This window comes from Neomonachus schauinslandi, chromosome X (genome assembly GCF_002201575.2).
Source record: "Neomonachus schauinslandi chromosome X, ASM220157v2, whole genome shotgun sequence".
NCBI classification, from domain to species: Eukaryota; Metazoa; Chordata; class Mammalia; order Carnivora; family Phocidae; genus Neomonachus; species Neomonachus schauinslandi.
The window spans coordinates 82,192,484-82,210,735 of record NC_058419.1 but is presented as its reverse complement, the minus strand read 5'-3'; the positions used below and the strand labels follow the sequence as shown (position 1 = coordinate 82,210,735).

At 37.8% G+C, this 18,252-nt stretch overlaps 2 pseudogenes; one reads left to right on the top strand and one right to left on the bottom strand.

Annotated features, from left to right (window-relative positions):
• LOC110583955 overlaps positions 1-1,779 on the top strand; it is a 3,372-nt pseudogene extending 1,593 nt beyond the window's left edge.
• Positions 1,780-6,189: 4,410 nt separating this feature from the next.
• On the bottom strand, positions 6,190-7,589 carry LOC110581215 (annotated as a pseudogene).
• Positions 7,590-18,252: the final 10,663 nt, after the last annotated feature.

The following is an 18,252-nucleotide window of genomic DNA, read 5'->3' as shown; positions in this document are numbered from 1 at the left end:
TATCCTAATTTTAACATCCAGAATTATCTAGTTCTAACACTGGCTCAAAATCACTTCAGATACCTTATTATTCACCTATGAAATAAAAGAATAGGTTGGTAGGTGGAAAGCAAGAAAGAGGGATAACTTGAAAGAAATGAATATCACAGAAATTGGCTTATACCACGCATGCCATTCAAGATAAGAATATATTAAGTTTTGTTTTATTGGTATGCTAAAATAAAGAGAAAGGGAACAAGAAAGAGATGAATCTTGGTTTGGGATATATGTTTCTGGAAGATTCCTCCAAAATTAAGAAAATAGATTCTCAGTAACATTATATATTTGGGAACTTTATTATTTTCATGGCTCATTTAAATTTTGTTGGACTCAGGAAAGTCCCTGCCTTGGAAGATAACATACGAAGAGGATAGTTCTTTGCACTTTGTACCACGACAACCCCCCCATCTCCCATTTTTTTTGAGTACACTTATTTATTAAAGTATAAATTACAAAAATTATACAAATCATAATTGTGTTGCTCCAGGAAACTTCACAAAGTGAACACACCACACCTATGCAATCCCCCACTCAATTCGAAATGTAGAATATCACGTAGCTCCCTACAAGGCCCTCTTGGGCCCCTTGCCACTTACCCCCACCCCTCATCTGCAAAGTAACCACAATCCTCACCTCTGGCAGCATGGTTTAATTTTGTCTGATTTTAAATTTATGTAAATGGAACACGGCCCGCGCGCGGGCGTGTGGAGTTGAGACTGGGGTTTAGCTACTCTGCGTAGGCGTCCGGCTTTGAAATGCAGCGGGACTTAAGTGAGTTTCCCACTGTCCCCAGCGGTGCGGGTGAAGCTGGTGTCTGCAGGTTTCCAGACGGCTGAGGAACTCCTAGAGATGAAACCATCCGAGCTCAGCAAAGAAGTTGGGATATCTAAAGAGGAAGCCTTGGAAACTGCAAATTATAAGAAGAGAATGTCTCACCAGTAAACCAAGATATGCTGCTACAGCTGAGTCAGGCAAGAAGTGTACAGCACTGGAACTTCTTGAGCAGGAGCATACCCAGAGCTTCATAACTACCTTCTGTTCAGCACTAGATAATATTCTTGGGGGTGGAATACCCTTAACCAAAACAACAGAAATTTGTGGTGTACCGGGTATTGGAAAAACACAATTATGTATGCAGTTGGCAGTAGATGTGCAGATACCAGAATGTTTTGGAGGAGTGGAAGGTGAAGCAATTTTTATTGGTATTGAAGGAAGTTTTATGGTTGATAGAGTGGTAGACCTTGCTACTGCGTGCATTCAGCACCTTCACCTTATAGCAGGAACACATATGGGAGAGGAGCACCCAAAAGCTTTGGAGGATTTCACTCTTAAAATATTCTTTCCCATATTTACTATTTTCGTTGTTGTGACTACACAGAGCTATTGGCACAAGTTTATCTCCTTCCAGACTTCCTTTCAGAACACTCAAAGGTACTTTTAACTAATCAGATGACAACAAAGATTGATAGAAATCGGGTCTTGCTGGTTCCTGTGTTGGGTGGGGGAGAGTTGGGGACATGCTGCTACAATACGGCTAATCTTTCATTGGGACCAAAAGCAAAGGTTGGCAACATTGTACAAATCACCAAGCCAGAAGGAATCTACAGTACTGTTTCAAATCACACTCAGGGATTTAGAGATGCTGTTGTTGCTACTGCATCTTCTTTGCAAACAGAAGGTTCGTTGAATTCCTGGAAACGGTCACGAGAATCAGAGGAAGAACAGGAATCCAAAGACTAGTCTTAAAGTATACATATATGTTGATGCTGTGAGATGTAATACATATAAGCAGTAGACTCTTTACTTTAAAATATAAACACACACTATGGCATATATGAATCAAGAGCATATGAAGTGAATGTGAAAAACACTAAATGAGTATGATTCTCTGAATTTTTCTAAAGCAGTTCTACATTATATTTTGCCTGTTTTCATTTTTAGTAACAGTCAGCAGAGATGATACAGATATTGTATTTTTGCAAATGTGGAAAGCTGATCTCGTGTGGCCAATCTGAATTTACCATTCAGGCTGTTTTTTCCTCTTTTCTTTGTTAATTGCCTAGAAAATCCTAGGAAGAAAAGAGTTTGGTTTTTTTTTTTCACATTCCTATTGGGTTCTCCTCTTTAAATGTAGTTTTGATAATTCTTAAGAATGACTTGTTTTTGAGCCATCTCTTACTTGGCATCATGGCTGCCCTCAGACCTCTGTTGAAGCCCAGTACCATTAAAAAGAGAATCAAGAAGTTCATCCAGCACCAGTCAGACCCATATGTCAAAATTAAGCACAATTGGTGGAAACCCAGAGTCATGGACAATAGGGTGCACAGAAGATTCAAGGGCTAGATATTGATGCCCAAAACTGTTACAGGAGCAACAAGAAAACAAAACACATGCTGCCCTGTGGCTTCTGAAGTTCCTAGTCCACGATGTCAAGGAGCTTGAAGTGCTCCTGATGTGCAACAAATCTTACTGTGCAGAGATTGCTCACAATGTCTCCTCCAGGAACCACAAAGCCACTGGAAAGACCAACCCAGCTGGCCATCTGAGTTACCAGTCCCAATGCTACACTGCGCAGCCAAGAAAATGAATAGACCGCTCATGTGTATGTCGTATTTGTGTTAATAAAACTGTAAAACTACAAAAAAAATAAATTTATGTAAATGGAATCATACGGTATAGAGTCTTTTGTGTTTAGCTTCTTTTCACTCAACATCATTTTCCTGTATTTTATCCATGCTCTTGGGTCTGGTAGTTACTCAATATCTTATTGTTACATTATATTCTGTCATGTGAATGTGTATAATTTATTCATTAATTTTACTTGTTATAAATATTTGGGTAGTTTTTTGTCTGGGATAGTACATATTTTGCTATATGAACAATATTGTACAGACTTTAGTGATAATTGTACTTATATATGTGAATTTGTGTAGTTACCTAGGAGCTGAACAGCTAGGTGATTGGACATCGCCTACACTCAGCTTTATTAAATAGTACCAAAGAAATCTCCAAAATGATCATACCATTTAAAAAATGTGTGGTAAAATGTAAACAACATAATATTTATCATTTTAACCATCCATAAGTATAAAATTCGTGGTATTAAATACATTTACAATGTACCCATTACCATCACCACTAACTATACCTAAAAAGTTTGTCATCATCCCTAACATAAACCTATTAAAGAATAACTCCCCATTTCTTCCTCCCACCAGCCCCTAGCAATCTCTATTCTATTTTTTGCCTGTATGAATGAATTTGCCTATCCTAGGTAACCCATGTAAGTGGAATACATTATATGGTATAAACACAAATATATTATTTGTTTTACTGTGTCTGGCTTATTTTAGTTAGCATAATGTTTTCAAGGTCCGTCCATGTTGAGACATATATCAAAATTTCATTTTTTATATCTGATCAATATTCCATTGAATGAGTATACCACATTTTGTTTATCCATTCATCAGTTGATGGACACATGGCTGTTTACACCTTTTGGCTACTGTCAATAATGCTGCTATGAACATGGGTATACAAATTTCTGTTTGAGTTCTTGCTCTCAAATTTTCTAGATATATACCTACAAGTAAAATTGCTAGGTCATGTGATAGTTCTGTGTTTAACTTTCTGAGAAGATGCCAGCACCTCAGCCATGAAAAGCTGTGATCAACAATCAGAACCCAGAACCTCAATTTTTAGAGAACAAAGTCCTTATTGCCCACGTGGGCTCCAGCAAGCCACCCCAGCTGCCTGCCTGCATTTTCTTCTGAGAGCTTTATTATTTTACATTTCTTACTTAGATGTGAAATACAGCTCAAATGGATTATTTCACATTTTGTGAAGGTGGGGGAATATTCCTTTTTTCCCCCTGTAGAGATATATAATTGATACTGCACAAGTTATTAAAAAGACCATCTTTTCCCCACCTCACTGCAATGGCATTTACATCATCAGTGACCATATATGCTCATGTGTGTTTCTGGACTCTTTAGTCTATTCCATCTGTCTGTTTATCCTTGCACCAATAATGCAATGTCTTCATTATAACTTTCTATTAACTCTTTTTACAGAGCCCTTCAGCTATGCTTCTTCAAGATTAATTGGCTCTTTCTCTCCATTTACATTTCCATATACATTTTAGAATGAACTTGTCAATTTCCAAAAATCCTGCTGTGTTTTTTAAAATGTAATTATATTTTAATTTTAATTCCAGTATAGTTAATATATAGTGTTATATTAGTTTCAGGAATACAATATAGTAGGTTCAATAGACAACAGATTCAACAATTCCATACATCACCCAGTGCTCATCACAGCAAGTGCACTCCTTAATCCGCATCACCTATTTCACCCATCCCATCCCCCACCTCCGATTTGATAACCATCAGTTTGTTCTCTATAGTTAGAATCTGTTTTTTGGCTTCTCTCTCTTTCCCTCTTTCTTTCTTTTACTCTTTTGTTGCTGTTGTATCTTAAATTCCACATATAAGTGAAATCATATGGTATTTGTCTTTCTCTGAATGACTTATTTCACTTAGTGTTATACTCTCCAGCCCCATCTATGCCATTGCAAATGGCAAGATTTCTTTCTTTTTATGGCTGAATAATATTCCATTGTGTATATATACCACATCCTCTTTATCCATTAATCTATTGATGGATGCTTGAGCTGCTTCCATAATTTGGCTATTGTAAATAATGCTGCTATAAACATAGGGGTGCATATATCCCTTTGAATTAGTGTTTTTGTATTATTTGAGTAAATAACCAGTAGTGTGATTACTGGATCATAGGGTAGTTCTATTTTCTACCGTTCTAAGGAACTTCCATACTGTCTTCCACAGTGGCTGTGCAAGTTTACATTCCCACCAACAATGCAATAGGGTTCCTCCTTCTCCACATCCTCACCAACACCTATTGTTTTTTGTGTTGTTGATTTCAGTGATTCTGACAGGTGTGAGGTGATATCTCATTGTAGTTTTGATTTGCATTTCCCTGATGATCAGTGATGTTGAGCATCTTTTCATGTGTCTGTTGGCCATCTGGATGTCTTCTTTGGAGAAGTGTCTGTTCATATCTTCTGCACATTTCTTAATTGCATTATTTATTTTGGGGGGTTGAGCTTAATAAGTTCTTTACAGATTTTAGATATTAACCCTTTATCAGATATATCATTTGGAAATACCTTCTCCTATTCAGTAGGTTGCCTTTTAGGTTTTTTTAAAAAAAGATTTAGGGAGAGTGGGGCGAGGGGCAGAGGGCAGAGGGAGAGAGAATCTTGAGCAGACTCCCCACTGACCATGGAGCCTGATGTGGGCTCAATCTCAAGATCCTGAGATCATGACCTGAGCTGAAATCAAGAGTCAGATGCTTAACCACCTGAGCCACCCAGGCACCCAGGTTGCCTTTTAGCTTTGTTGATTGTTTCCTTTGATGTGCAAAAGCTTTTTATTTTGATGAAGTCCCAATAGCTTACTTTAGGTTTTGTTTCCCTTGCCTCAGTAGACATATCTAGTAAGAAGCTGCTACAGCTGATGTCAAAGAGGGTATTGCCTGTGTTCTCCTCTAGGATTTTGATAGTTTCCTGTCTCACATTTAGGTCTTTCATCCATTTTGAAGTTATTTTTGCATATGGAGTAATAAAGGGGTCCCTTTCGTTCTTCTGCATGTTGCTGTCCGGTTTTCCCAACACCATTTGTGGAAGAGACTGTCTTTGTTTTCACAGGATGTGCTTTCCTGCTTTGTCGAATATTAGTTGACCATATAGTTGTGGGTCCATTTGTGGGCATTCTATTCCATTCCACTGATCTATGTGTCTGTTTTTGTGCCAGTACCACACGGTCTTGATGACTACAGCTTTTTTTTTCCTCATTAAATTTATGTTTTAATGGGTCTCAAAATTCTGTGACAGATTTTTGGTCAAGTTGTTTCCATTAAAAAGTACTGATTTTAAAAACCAATAACTTAAAACTACCACACACACGAAAAAACAAATGGTCCACAAAACATTTTCCTTTCCTTCTGATGGTTTTACGGTGCATTGTTATCATTAACCAGTCTTTTACTATTAAACTTAAATGGCCAATTAACACAAACAGTTCTGACACCATTCTTCCACCACTGATTAAGCCTGGGGTGGCAGTGGATATTGGGGATAATATTCATTTAGCCTTCTGAGCTTTCTGGGCAGACTTGGTGACCTTGCCAGCTCCAGCTGCCTTCTTGTCCATTGCTTTGATGATACCCACGGCAATCATCAGTCTCATGTCACGAACAGCAAAACAGCCCAGAGAAGGATAGTCAGAGAAGCTCTCAACACACATAGGCTTGCCAGGAACCATATCAACAATGGCAGCATCACCAGATTTCAAGAACTTGGGACCATCTTCCAGCTTTTTTCCAGAACAACAATCTATTGTCTCTTCAGCTCAGCAAACTTGCAAGCAATGTGAGCTGGGTCACAATCCAGCACAAGTGCATATCCAGCACGGATTTGGCCTGGATGGTTCAGGATAATCACCTGAGCCGTGAAGCCAGCTGCTGCCATTGGTGGATCATTTTTGCTGTCACCAGCCACATTGCCACAACAAACATCTTTGACAGATATGTTCTTCACATTGAAGCCCACATTGTCCCCAGCAAGAGCCTTGCTCAAAGCTTCATGGTGCATTTCAACAGACTTTACTTCAGTTATAAGATTGACTGGAGCAAAGGTGACCACCATGCCAAGTTTAAGAACACCAGTCTCCACTCTGCCCACAGGGACAGCACTGATACCACCAATTTTGTAGACATCCTGGAGGGGTAGATGCAAGGGCTTGACAGTTGGATGAGTTGGTGGCAGAAGGCAATCCAGAGCTTCAAGCAGTGTGGTTCCACTGGCATTCCCATCTTTATGGGTGACTTTCCATCCTTTGAACCAAGACATGTTAGCACTTGGTTCCAGCATGTTTTCACTATTCCAACCAGAAATTGGCACAAATGTGACTGTGTAGGGGTTGTAGCCGATCTTCTTAATGTAGGTGCTGCCCACCTTAATGATTTCCTCATATCTCTTCTGGCTATAGGGTGGCTCAGTGGAATCCATTTTGTTAACACCAAAAATTAGTTGTTTTACACCCAGTGTGTAGGCCAGAAGGGCATGCTCATGGGTCTGCCCATTCTTGGAGATACCTACTTCAAATTCACCAACACCAGCAGCAACAATCAGGACAACACAGTCAGCCTGAGATGTGCCTGTAATCATGTTTTTGATAAAGTCTCTGTGTCCTGGGGCATCAATGATGGTCACATACTTGCTGGTCTCAAATTTCCACAGGGAGATATCAATGGTGATACCACGTTCACGTTCAGCTTTCAGTTTATCCAAGACCCAGGCATACTTGAAGGAGCCCTTTCCCATCCCAGCAGCCTCCTTCTCAAATTTTTCGATAGTTCTTTTGTCGATCCCATCACATTTGTAGGTCAAATGACCAGGAGTTGGTAGACTTGCCCAAATCTATGTGTCCCATGATGATGAGGTTGATGTGAGTTTTTTCCTTTCCCATTTTGGTTTAGGTCTAGTAGTGGTTTTCATGACACCTGTGTTCTGGCAGCAAACCCATTGCAAAAAAAGCTACAGCTTTTTAATATAGCTTGAAGTCAGGCATTGTGATGCCTCCCACTTTGCTTCTCTTTTTCAAGATTGCTTTGCTTCTTTGGGGTCTTTAGTGGTTCCATACAAATTTTTGGATTGTTTGTTCTAGCTTTGTGAAAAATGCTGGTGGTATTTTGATAGGGATTTCATTGAATGTGTAGATTGCTTTGGATAGCATAGACATTTTAACAATGTTTGTTCTTCCAATCCATGAGCATGGAATGTTTTTCCATTTCTTTGGGTCCTTTCAATTTCTTTCATAAGTGTTCTACAGTTTTCATAGTACAGATCTTTTACCTCTTTGCTTAGGTTTATTCCTAGGTATCTTATGTTTTTTGCTGCAATTGTAAATGGGATCAATTCCTTGATTTCTTTTTCTGCTGTTTCATTATTGGTGTATAGAAATGCAACAAATTTCTGTACATTGATTTTATATCCCCGACTTTGTGAATTCATATATCAGTTCTAGTAATTTTCTGGTGAGGTCTTTTGGGTCTTCTACATAGGGTATCATGTTGTCTGCAAATAGTGAAAGTTTGACTTCTTCCTTGCTTATTTGGATGCCTTGTATTTCTTTTTGTGGTCTGATTGCTAGGACCTCCAATACTATGTTAAATAACAATGGTGAGAATGGACATCCTTGTCTTGTTCCTGACCTTAGGGGAAAAGCTTTCAGATTTTTCCCATTGAGGGCCATTTTAGCTGTGGGTCTTATGTATATGGCCTTTATTATCTTGAGGTATTTTCCATCTACTCTACTTTGTTGAGGGTTTTTATCAAGAATAGATGCTGTATTTTGTCAAATGCTTTTTCTGCATCTATTGAAAGGATCATATAGTCTTATACTTTCTTTTATTAATGCGGTCACACTGATTGATTTGCAAATATTGATCCACCCCTGCAGCCCAGGAGTAAATCCCACTTCATCATGGTGAATAAGTTTTTTTAAAGATTTTATTTATTTATCAGAGAGAGAGAGAACGCGCAAGCAGGGGGAGCGATAGGCAAAGGGAGAAGCAGGCTCCCCGCTAAGCAAGGAGCCCAATGCAGGACTCGATCCCAGGACCCCAGGATCATGATCTGAGCCGAAGACAGACGCTTAACCAACTGAGCCACCCAGGCGTCCCAGTGAATAAGTTTTTAAATGTATTTTTGGATTCGTTTTGCTAGCAGCTTGTTGAGAATTTTTGCTTCCATGTTCATCAGGGATAGTGGCTTGAAATTCTCCTTTTAGTGGAGTCTTTGTCTGGCTTTGGAATCAAGGTAATTCTGGACTTGTTGAATGAGTTTTGAAGTTTTCCTTCCATTTCTATTTTTTGAAACAGTTTGAGAAGAATAGATATTAACTCTTCTTTAAATGTTTGGTAGAATTCCCCTGGGAAGCTATTTGGCCCTGAACTTTTGTTTGTTGGGAGATTTTTGATTACTGATTCAATTTTTTGTTGTTTATGGGTCTGTTCAAATTTTCTATTTCTTCTTCTTTCAGTTTTGGTAGTTTGTATATTTTTAGGAATTTATCCAATTCTTCCAGTTCTGTGGCATATAATCTTTCATTATATTCTCTTAGTGTTGTTTGTATTTCTGTCGTGTGGGTTGTGATCTCTCCTCTTTCATTTGTGATTTTATCTATTTGGGTCCTTTCTTTTCTTTTTGATATGTCTGAGTAAGTGTTTATCAATTTTATTATTTCTTTCAAAGAACCAACTCCCAGTTTCATTGATCTGTTCTGAGTTTTTGTTTGTTTGTTTGTTTCTATATAATTTATTTCTGCTCTAATCTTTATTATTCCTCTTCTTCTGATGTCTTTAGGCTTTATTTGCTGTTCCTTTCTAGCTCCATTAGGTGTATGTTAGGTTGTGTATTTGAGTCTTTTCTTACTTCTTGAGGTAGGCTTGTATTGCTATATACTTCCCTCTTATGACTGCCTTTGCTGCATCCCAAGATACACAAATTTCCGATTGAGAGACAGAGAGTGATCTGATCATATTTCTGTCATGTTTGAGGGTAGTTTTAAAATATGTTATGTATATATTATAATTAAATCAATATAGTAATATCTGAAATATATTATGCATGATGTGTTAGTGAAGCTATTGATGGCCTTCCAAATTTCAAGCTTGTTGCTAGCCATCGAGGAACCAAAGGCAACTAAAACAGAATCACTGGTTAGTAGTCCTGTCTTGTCCATAAGAGGAGAGACACCTTGACACACAGAAGAAGAGATATTCAGAAATCAGGTCAAGAAGGCCTTTAAAGGCCTAGCTAAAAAAAAAATGTGGACTTTATCCTAAGGAAGCCATTAATAATTGGTATTTAGTCAGAGTAGTGATGTGGCCACATTTGTGTGCATCATAAAGACCATTTTTTTTGTAGGACAGATGATATATTGGAAGAGTGTCAGTGAGAATGCTGTTCTAGTGGTCCAGGGGGACACTGAAATAAGGCAGTGGCCATTGGGTTGCTAAGGAGGGAATGGACTACAGAAAAACAGTGAAGTTGGCCAGAAAAGTCTTGGTGAGGGAATATGTGGGGAATCCAAGGTTGACTCCAGATTGCCTTGTGGTTTGGGTGACTGGGAGGTGCTGATGCCTTTCAGTAAGCTGGAAAATAGGAGAGCAGGGGCTTTGAGAGAGAGGAGTTTGTGTTGGACCATGAATGTATGGAACAAGGGAAGGGTTGGTTAATGGGGGTTTTATATCTGACTGTGTGCATGTGACTATATGAATAGTCACCAGTGATGTGTGAGTGAATGTGTGACAATGGATGGGCAATGGTGACACCAGAATGGGTATGCATCATATAAAACTATAACAAATGTTCATTATCAGATTTCACATTTTCTCATTCTATTGTCTCAAAATCTCATTTAGACACTATCCAAACACAAATGTCTCACATATTTATTCAAATGTCAAAATAACAATTTATACCCAAATTTTGATATAAAATTGACTTATTCATTGATTTCTGCTTTCATTTCAAAATGTAGAAAGCAAGAAGAATATTTTTACCATCATTATGGCAAGAAAAAAGCTGGATGGACTGCAAATTAATTTTCTTAAACTCCTCAGAAAACAGAGCAAAAAGCCAAACTCAAAATTTTGACACAGAATGGAACCCTCAGCTATAAGCACTATTTTGGTGTCTGTTTACTTGAGACATATGCCACCAGATACCATATAAGGTGGCAGGAAGATTAAATTAGAAATAATTTAATAAATTGCTAAAGGCATAGCATGGACAAGCCTAAGAATGTGAAACACTGTGGGCCACAGGCATAAAAGTTTCCCACACTCTTGGCAGGTTTTTCCTTAAGAGACCCCACCAAGCTTTCACAGGGAGAATTAGCAAGTAATCAGAGAAAACTTTCTCTTTGATGCTGTCTGAGGGGAAGGCAACAACAACCACTACCAAATCCACCCTGCCCATAGACTCTGTCTATATTACAGAAAAAATTAATCTTTAAGGGAAAATTAATCAAAACCTGCATCCTGAGGGCACTGATGGAATTCCATTACAACTGGGACAGGGCACAACGCTCACCACCAAAACTCTGCCCAGACCCATCTCCCCTATCTTTCCCAAGTAAGAAAAGCCTCAATATAAAAGAGGAGGGGGCATCACAACATTAATTTGAGGACACTGCTGGAAAGCCACTGTACATAGGGTAAGGGAACAGGGGGAAAAACAAGGCTCTTCCTCTGGAGGAGAGAAAGGAATTCTTGTTAAGCCCATCATTGTATCTGGAGGAGAGGCAGGAAAACTTGTGTAATCCACATCCTTAAGACTTGGGTATACAGTGCCTGCCTAACACTGAGACTAAATCAAAAGATCAAATACATTCATCAGGCTTATTCCTCACACAAACCTAACAAGTATACAACAAATATAACAGCGAAATACAACTGGTAGAACCACAAGAGACAGAGTCACTCTGGGGAGAAGCACAAGTGGTGAGAGAGAAAATAAATTACTGGAAGAATATTAAGGTTCAAGTGGTGAGAGAGAAAATAAATTACTGGAAGAATATTAAGGTTCTCGTACCCATAGCAACAATAACAGAAAAAAATTCCCCTTTAATCTGGTAACCAAAGCAACAGTAATCTTCAATTCTGGTAACCATAGCAACAACAAATTTCAGCTGCAGTGCATGTTCCAGACCACATTAAAACACACCTCCGCAGTAAAGGCCTAGAAGAGGGAAAAACTGGCTCATATCCAAGCATTAAAAATATTTATCTATCTGCTATCCTATACAACATGTCCAGCTTGCAACAAAAAACTACAAGGCATAAAGAGAGGCAAGAAAAACACAGTCTGAAAAGACAAAGTAATCATTAAAACTAGACTCAGATATGACACAGGTGTTGGAAATATCAGGCAGAGAATTTAAAATAATTATAACTAATGTTAAAGGCTCTACTGGAAGAGGTAGAGAACATGCAAGATTAGATAAGTAATTTAAGAAAAGAGATAAAAGCTGTAAGAAAGATTCAAAATGCTAGAAATAAAAGAAACACCGAAAGAAATGAATAATGCCTTCAACAGGCTCATCAATATTCTTTTTTTTAATTTTATTTTGTTATGTTGTCACCAATGTTCTCAAAACAGCTATGAAAAATCTGAATTTGAAGATAGGTCAATAGAAATTATCCAAATTCAAATACAAAGAGAAAAATACAGTAAAAAAAAAAAAGAACATCCAAGAGCTGTGGGACAATATCAAACAGTGTAACATATGTGTAATTGAAATTCCATAATGAAAAGAAAGAGCAGGCCAGACTTAATACTTGAAAATATAATGGTCGTGAATTAACCAAAATTAATGACAGACAACAAGCCATAGAACCATGAAGTTTAAAGAATACCAAGCAAGATAAATACCAGCACACACACACACACACACACACACACACACGGACACACAGGCATATGACATTTAAACTGCTGAAAACCAAAGAAAATCTTGAAAGCGGCTATAGAAAAAAGATACATTGCCCAAAAGAATAAGATAAATTTTATAGCAGAATTCTCAAACAGGAAGATAACTGAGTGACATCTTTAATGCATTAAATGAAAAAAACCAAAAACATAAAACCAATATTCCGTACTCACTGTGAGTCATGAGTACCCTTCAAAAATGAAGGTTAGACTTCCAGTTTAAGCTCAAAGATGGAAAGATATAGAAAAACAGATGGATAAACAATATATTAATGACTGGTTCCAACATATAACTAAATTTACAGAACTAATAGCCGTGCTGAATTTGGAGAGAGACAGGTACTTTCAGTGAGATACAATGACCTGAGCAAGGGCGTTTCCCACCCTTTTGCAAGCTTTTGGAGGAACTCCACCAAGCTCTGAAAATGAAGATTAAGAAGAACCTACAGAAATTACCTGCCACCTTTATGATGTTGGTTAGGACAAGGGAAGAGCAAATCACTGGGAAATCTGCCAAGACTCTTTCACTTCATAGAACAAAAATTTTTTTTAATCTTATTTATTTATTTATTTATTTAAGAGGGAGAGAGAGAGCAAGAGCAGGGGGAGGGAGAAGCAGACTCCCCGCTGAGCAGGGAGCCTGACATGGGGCTTGATCCCAGGATGCTGGGATCATGACCTGAGCTGAAGGCAGACACTTAACTGACTGAGCCACCCAGGAGCCCCATGGAACAAAATTTTTAATTAAAAGATGAGTATATCACCTGGAGATACTAGTGATATACTAATGCAGCTGGAAAAATGGAACTCTGCCCAGATCCAGGTCCACAATTTCACTAGGTGAAAAATGAAAGAAAAGCCTTAATCTGTAGGGAGAAAATCCTCAACCTATAGACAGAGAATTTTGGTAAATAGCTGCTTTAGCTGGGGGGAGGAAATAAGGATGATGAAAGCTCTAGCCTTCCATGAGTGACAGAAAAGCCTATAAAGGTAACATCACTGAAAGACAGACTCACTGTGTTCTCCAAAGACTGAGGCATAATAAGGACATCACATAATGCCCCCCCCCCCCGATTCCCCATGCTCTATCACCACAGTAAAAAGCATTTAGTAACAATAGCAAAGTACAGCTGGGAGAGCTACAAGAGAGATTCTTTCTTGAAAGCCAGATAAAGAGAACAAAAGCTAATATGGGAGACAAAATAATACCACCAGAGGAATTTCAAGCCTCTACTATCCAGAGCAAGATGTAAATTTCAACACTGGTAACCAAGAAATGAAAAAAAAACACACTTCAAATATAGTACAATTCCTGGCTAGCTTAACACAAATCTGCACACTAGAGGCCTAGTTCCCTCATATCTAGTACCTTAAATAACATGCCAGGCTTTCAAAAAATTTTACAAAGGATGCCATAAGTTAAAATAAAACATGGATGAAAGGGGTCAGAAGTTTTTAAAAAATCACAATCTGGAGAGACCAATCAATTATCAAAACCAGACTCAGATATGACACAGATGATGAAACTATCAGATAAGGAACTTAAAATAACTACGATTAATATATTAAAGGTTCTAACAGAAAAAGTTGATCACATGCAAGAGCATATAGGTTATATTAGCAAAGAGATGGAAACTATAAGAACCCAAGGAAATCATAGAAATAAAAAATATAGTAACAAATATGAAGAATGCCTTTGAAAGGCTTCCCAGTAGATTTTCATAGTCAAGGAATGAATCAATAAACTAAAAAATGAGGTATAGGAATTGCCCAAATTTTTATGCAAAAATGAGTGAAAATAAAAAGACAATAGGGCATCTAAGAGATGCAGGACATCAAATGGTGTAACACATGTAACTGGAGAAAAAGAAGAGAGAATGGGGCAGAAGAAATATTTAAAGAAATAATAGGGGACCCTGAGTGGCTCTGTCAGTTAAGCATCTGCCTTTGGCTCAGGTCATGATCCCAGGGTCCTGGGATTGAGCCCCGTGTCAGGCTCCCTGCTCAGCAGGGAGTCTGCTTCTTCCTCTACCTCTGTCCCTCCCCCCTGCTCATGCGTGCTCTCTCTCTCTTTCTCTCTCTCTCAAATAAATAAATAAAAGAAATAACTGATGATATTTCTCCAAAATTATTAATAGTCACCAAACCACATATCCAAGAAGTTCAGAGAACACCAAATAGGATAAATACCACACACACACACCCCACACACATACACACAGAGTTAGGCATATAATATTGAAGCTCCTGAAAAAGAAAGACAAAGAGAAAACCTTGAAGGCAACAAGAGAAAATACATGTTTTTCCTACAAAGGAAGAATAAGAGTTAGAGTAAATCCTCATCACAAACTCTGTTGTGGGTTTAGTTGTGTCCTCCCCACAAATATGATGAAGTCCTAAACCCTAGTAGCTGCGAATGAGTGTAACCTTATTCAGAAACAGAGTCTTTGCAGATGTAATCAAGTTAACATGAGGTCATACTCAATTAGGGTGAGCCCTAATCCAACATGACTAGTATCTTTTATAAGAAGAAAAAAAAGGACTCACTGGGAGAATATCATGTGACAAGAAATCCAGAGATTGCTGTGATGCAGCTGCAAGCCAAGGACCACCAAAGACTATTAGCCACCACCAGAATCCATGAAGAAGCAAGAGAGGATTCTATCCAAAGTCTCAGAGTAAGTATGGCTTTACTGACACCTTGATTTTGGACTTCTAACTTTCAGAACTGTGAGATAATAAATTTCTGTTGTTTAAAGCCACCCAGTTTGTGGTAATTTGTTGCAGTAGCCCTAAGAAACTAATACACCATGCAAGCAAGGACACACTGGAGTGACATCTATAAATATTGAAAAAAAAAATTCAACCAAGAATTATAAATCTCACCTAATATTTTTCAAAATTGAAAAAGAAATAACATTCTCATCTTGATGAAGTCCCAAAAGTTCATTTTTGCTTTTGTTTCCCTTGCCTTTGGAGATGTGTCTTGAAAGAAGTTGCTGTGGTCATTGTCGAAGAGGTTACTGCCTATGTTCTCCTCTAGGATTTTGATGGATTCCTGTCTCACATTGAGGTTTTTCATCCATTTTGAGTTTATCTTTGTGTATGGTGTAGGAGAATGGTCCAATTTCATTCTTCTATATATAGCTGTCCAATTTTCCCAGCACCATTCATTGAAGAGAATGTAATTTTTCCATTGGCTATTTTTACCTGATTTGCTGAAGACTAATTGACCATAGAGTTGAGGGCCCATTTCTGTTCCATTGATCTATGTGCCAGTACCATGCTGTCTTGGTGATCACAGATTCGTAATATAGCTTGAAATCAGGCAACGTGATGCCTCTAGCTTTGTTTTTCTTTTTCAACATTTCCTTGGTGATTCAGGGTCTTCATCAAGATAAAAAGCTTCTGCACAGCAAAGGAAACAGACAACAAAACTAAGAGGCAACCCACGGAATGGGAGAAGATTTTTGCAAATGACATTACAGATAAAGGGCTGTTATCTCAGATCTATAAAGAACTTCTCTCTCTCTTTTTTTTTAACATATAATGTATTATTTGTTTCAGAGGTACAGGTCTGTGATTCAACAGTCTTACACAATTCACAGTATTCACCATAGCATGTACCCTCCCCAATGTCTATCACCCAGCCACCCCATCCCTCCCACTCCCCACCACTCCAGCAACATGTAATGTATGGTGATTAACATAACGTAATAATAATAATAACAAAAAAGAACTTCTCGAACTCAACACCCAAAAAACAGATAATCAAGTCAAAAAATGGGCAGAAGACATGAACAGACACTTCTCCAAAGACATACGAATGGCTAACAGACACATGAAAAAATGTTCAACGTCATTAGCCATCAGGGAAATTCAAATCAAAACCACACTGAGATACCAACTTACACCAGTTAGAATGGCAAAAATTGACAAGGCAAGAAACAACAAATGTTGGAGAGGTTGTGGAGAAAGGGGAACCCTCTTACACTGTTGGTGGGAATGCAAGTTGGTACAGCCACTTTGGAAAACAGTGTGGAGGTTCCTCAAAAAGTTAAAAATAAAGCTACCCTATGACCCAGCAGTTGCACTACTAGGTATTTACCCCAAAGATATAGATGTAGTGAAAAGAAGGGGCACCTGCACCCCAATGTTCATAGCAGCAATGTCTACAATAGCCAAACTGTGGAAAGACCCGAGATGCCCTTCAACAGATTAATGGATAAAGAAGATGTGGTTCATATATAGAATGGAATATTATTCAGCCATCAGAAAGGATGAATACCCACCATTTGCATCGACATGGATGGAACTGGAGGGGATTATGCTAAATGAAGTAAGTCAAGCAGAGAAAGACAATTATATGGTTTCACTCATATGTGGAACATAAGGAATAGCAGGGAGGACATTAGGAGGAAGGATAGGAAAACTGAAGGGGGGGAATAAGAGGGGGAGATGAACCATGAGAGACTATGGAGCACGGGAAACAAACTGAGGGTTTCAGAAGGGAGGGGTTTGGGGAATGGGTTAGCCCAGTGATGGGTATTAAGGAGGGCACGTATTGCATGGAGCACTGGGTGTGATACGCAAACAATGAATCATGGAACACTACATCAAAAACTAATGTATGGTGACTAACGTAACATAATAATAATAATAATAAAAAGAAATAACATTCTCAGACAAAAAAAAATGCTGAAGTCCATTGTCCACAGATTTACCCTACAAGAAATATTAAGAAAGTTATTAGGGTAGAAGGAAAATAATACAGGTCTGTAAATTTGATCTACACAAAGAAATGAAGAGCATCAAAAATGGAATAAATGAATATAATGTATAATATTTTCTTTGTATGAAATGCAGCATAAAATAATTGTTTAAAGCAAAAACAGTAGCAATGTACTAGGTGTTTATAACATATATAAAAGTGAAATGTATGACAGCAATGTTGGAAGGATGAAAAGGAAGAATTTTATAAAATCCTTTCACTATTTGAAAGTGGTATATTATTTAAGCATGGGCTCAGTTTATTTAACTATGTGTATCATAAATCCTGGAGTAACCTCTAAAACAGTTTTTAAAAGAGGAATAAATAATTCAATTTACGACATGAAATGGAACAGTATAAAAGGCATGATTAAAACCAAAGGCAGGAAAAAACACAATAAGCAAGAAAAAACTAAAAAGTTGGTATATTTAAATAAAACTATTACTAATAACTGATGTTAATAGACTAAACCCACAAGAATTCAAGAAAAAAACCAAGAACCAATATTATGCTATCTAAAAAAAACACACATTAAATATAAAGTGTATTCTCTTCTATGTATTCTCTTATGGTTTCAGATCTCATATTTAGGTGTTTGATCCATTTTGAGTTTGCTTTTCTGTATGATATTTAAAAATGGTCCAGTTTCATTATTTTGCATGTAGCTGTCCAGTATTCCCATCACCATTTATCGAAGAGACCATCCTTTCCTCACTGTATATTCTTGCCTTTTTTTGCTTATTTCTGAGTTCTCTACTCTGTTTTATTGATTTTTGTGTCTAATTTTGTGCCAGGACCATACTATTTTGATTACCACAGCTTTGTAGTATATCTTTTTTTCCTATTTGCCTACCAAATTATT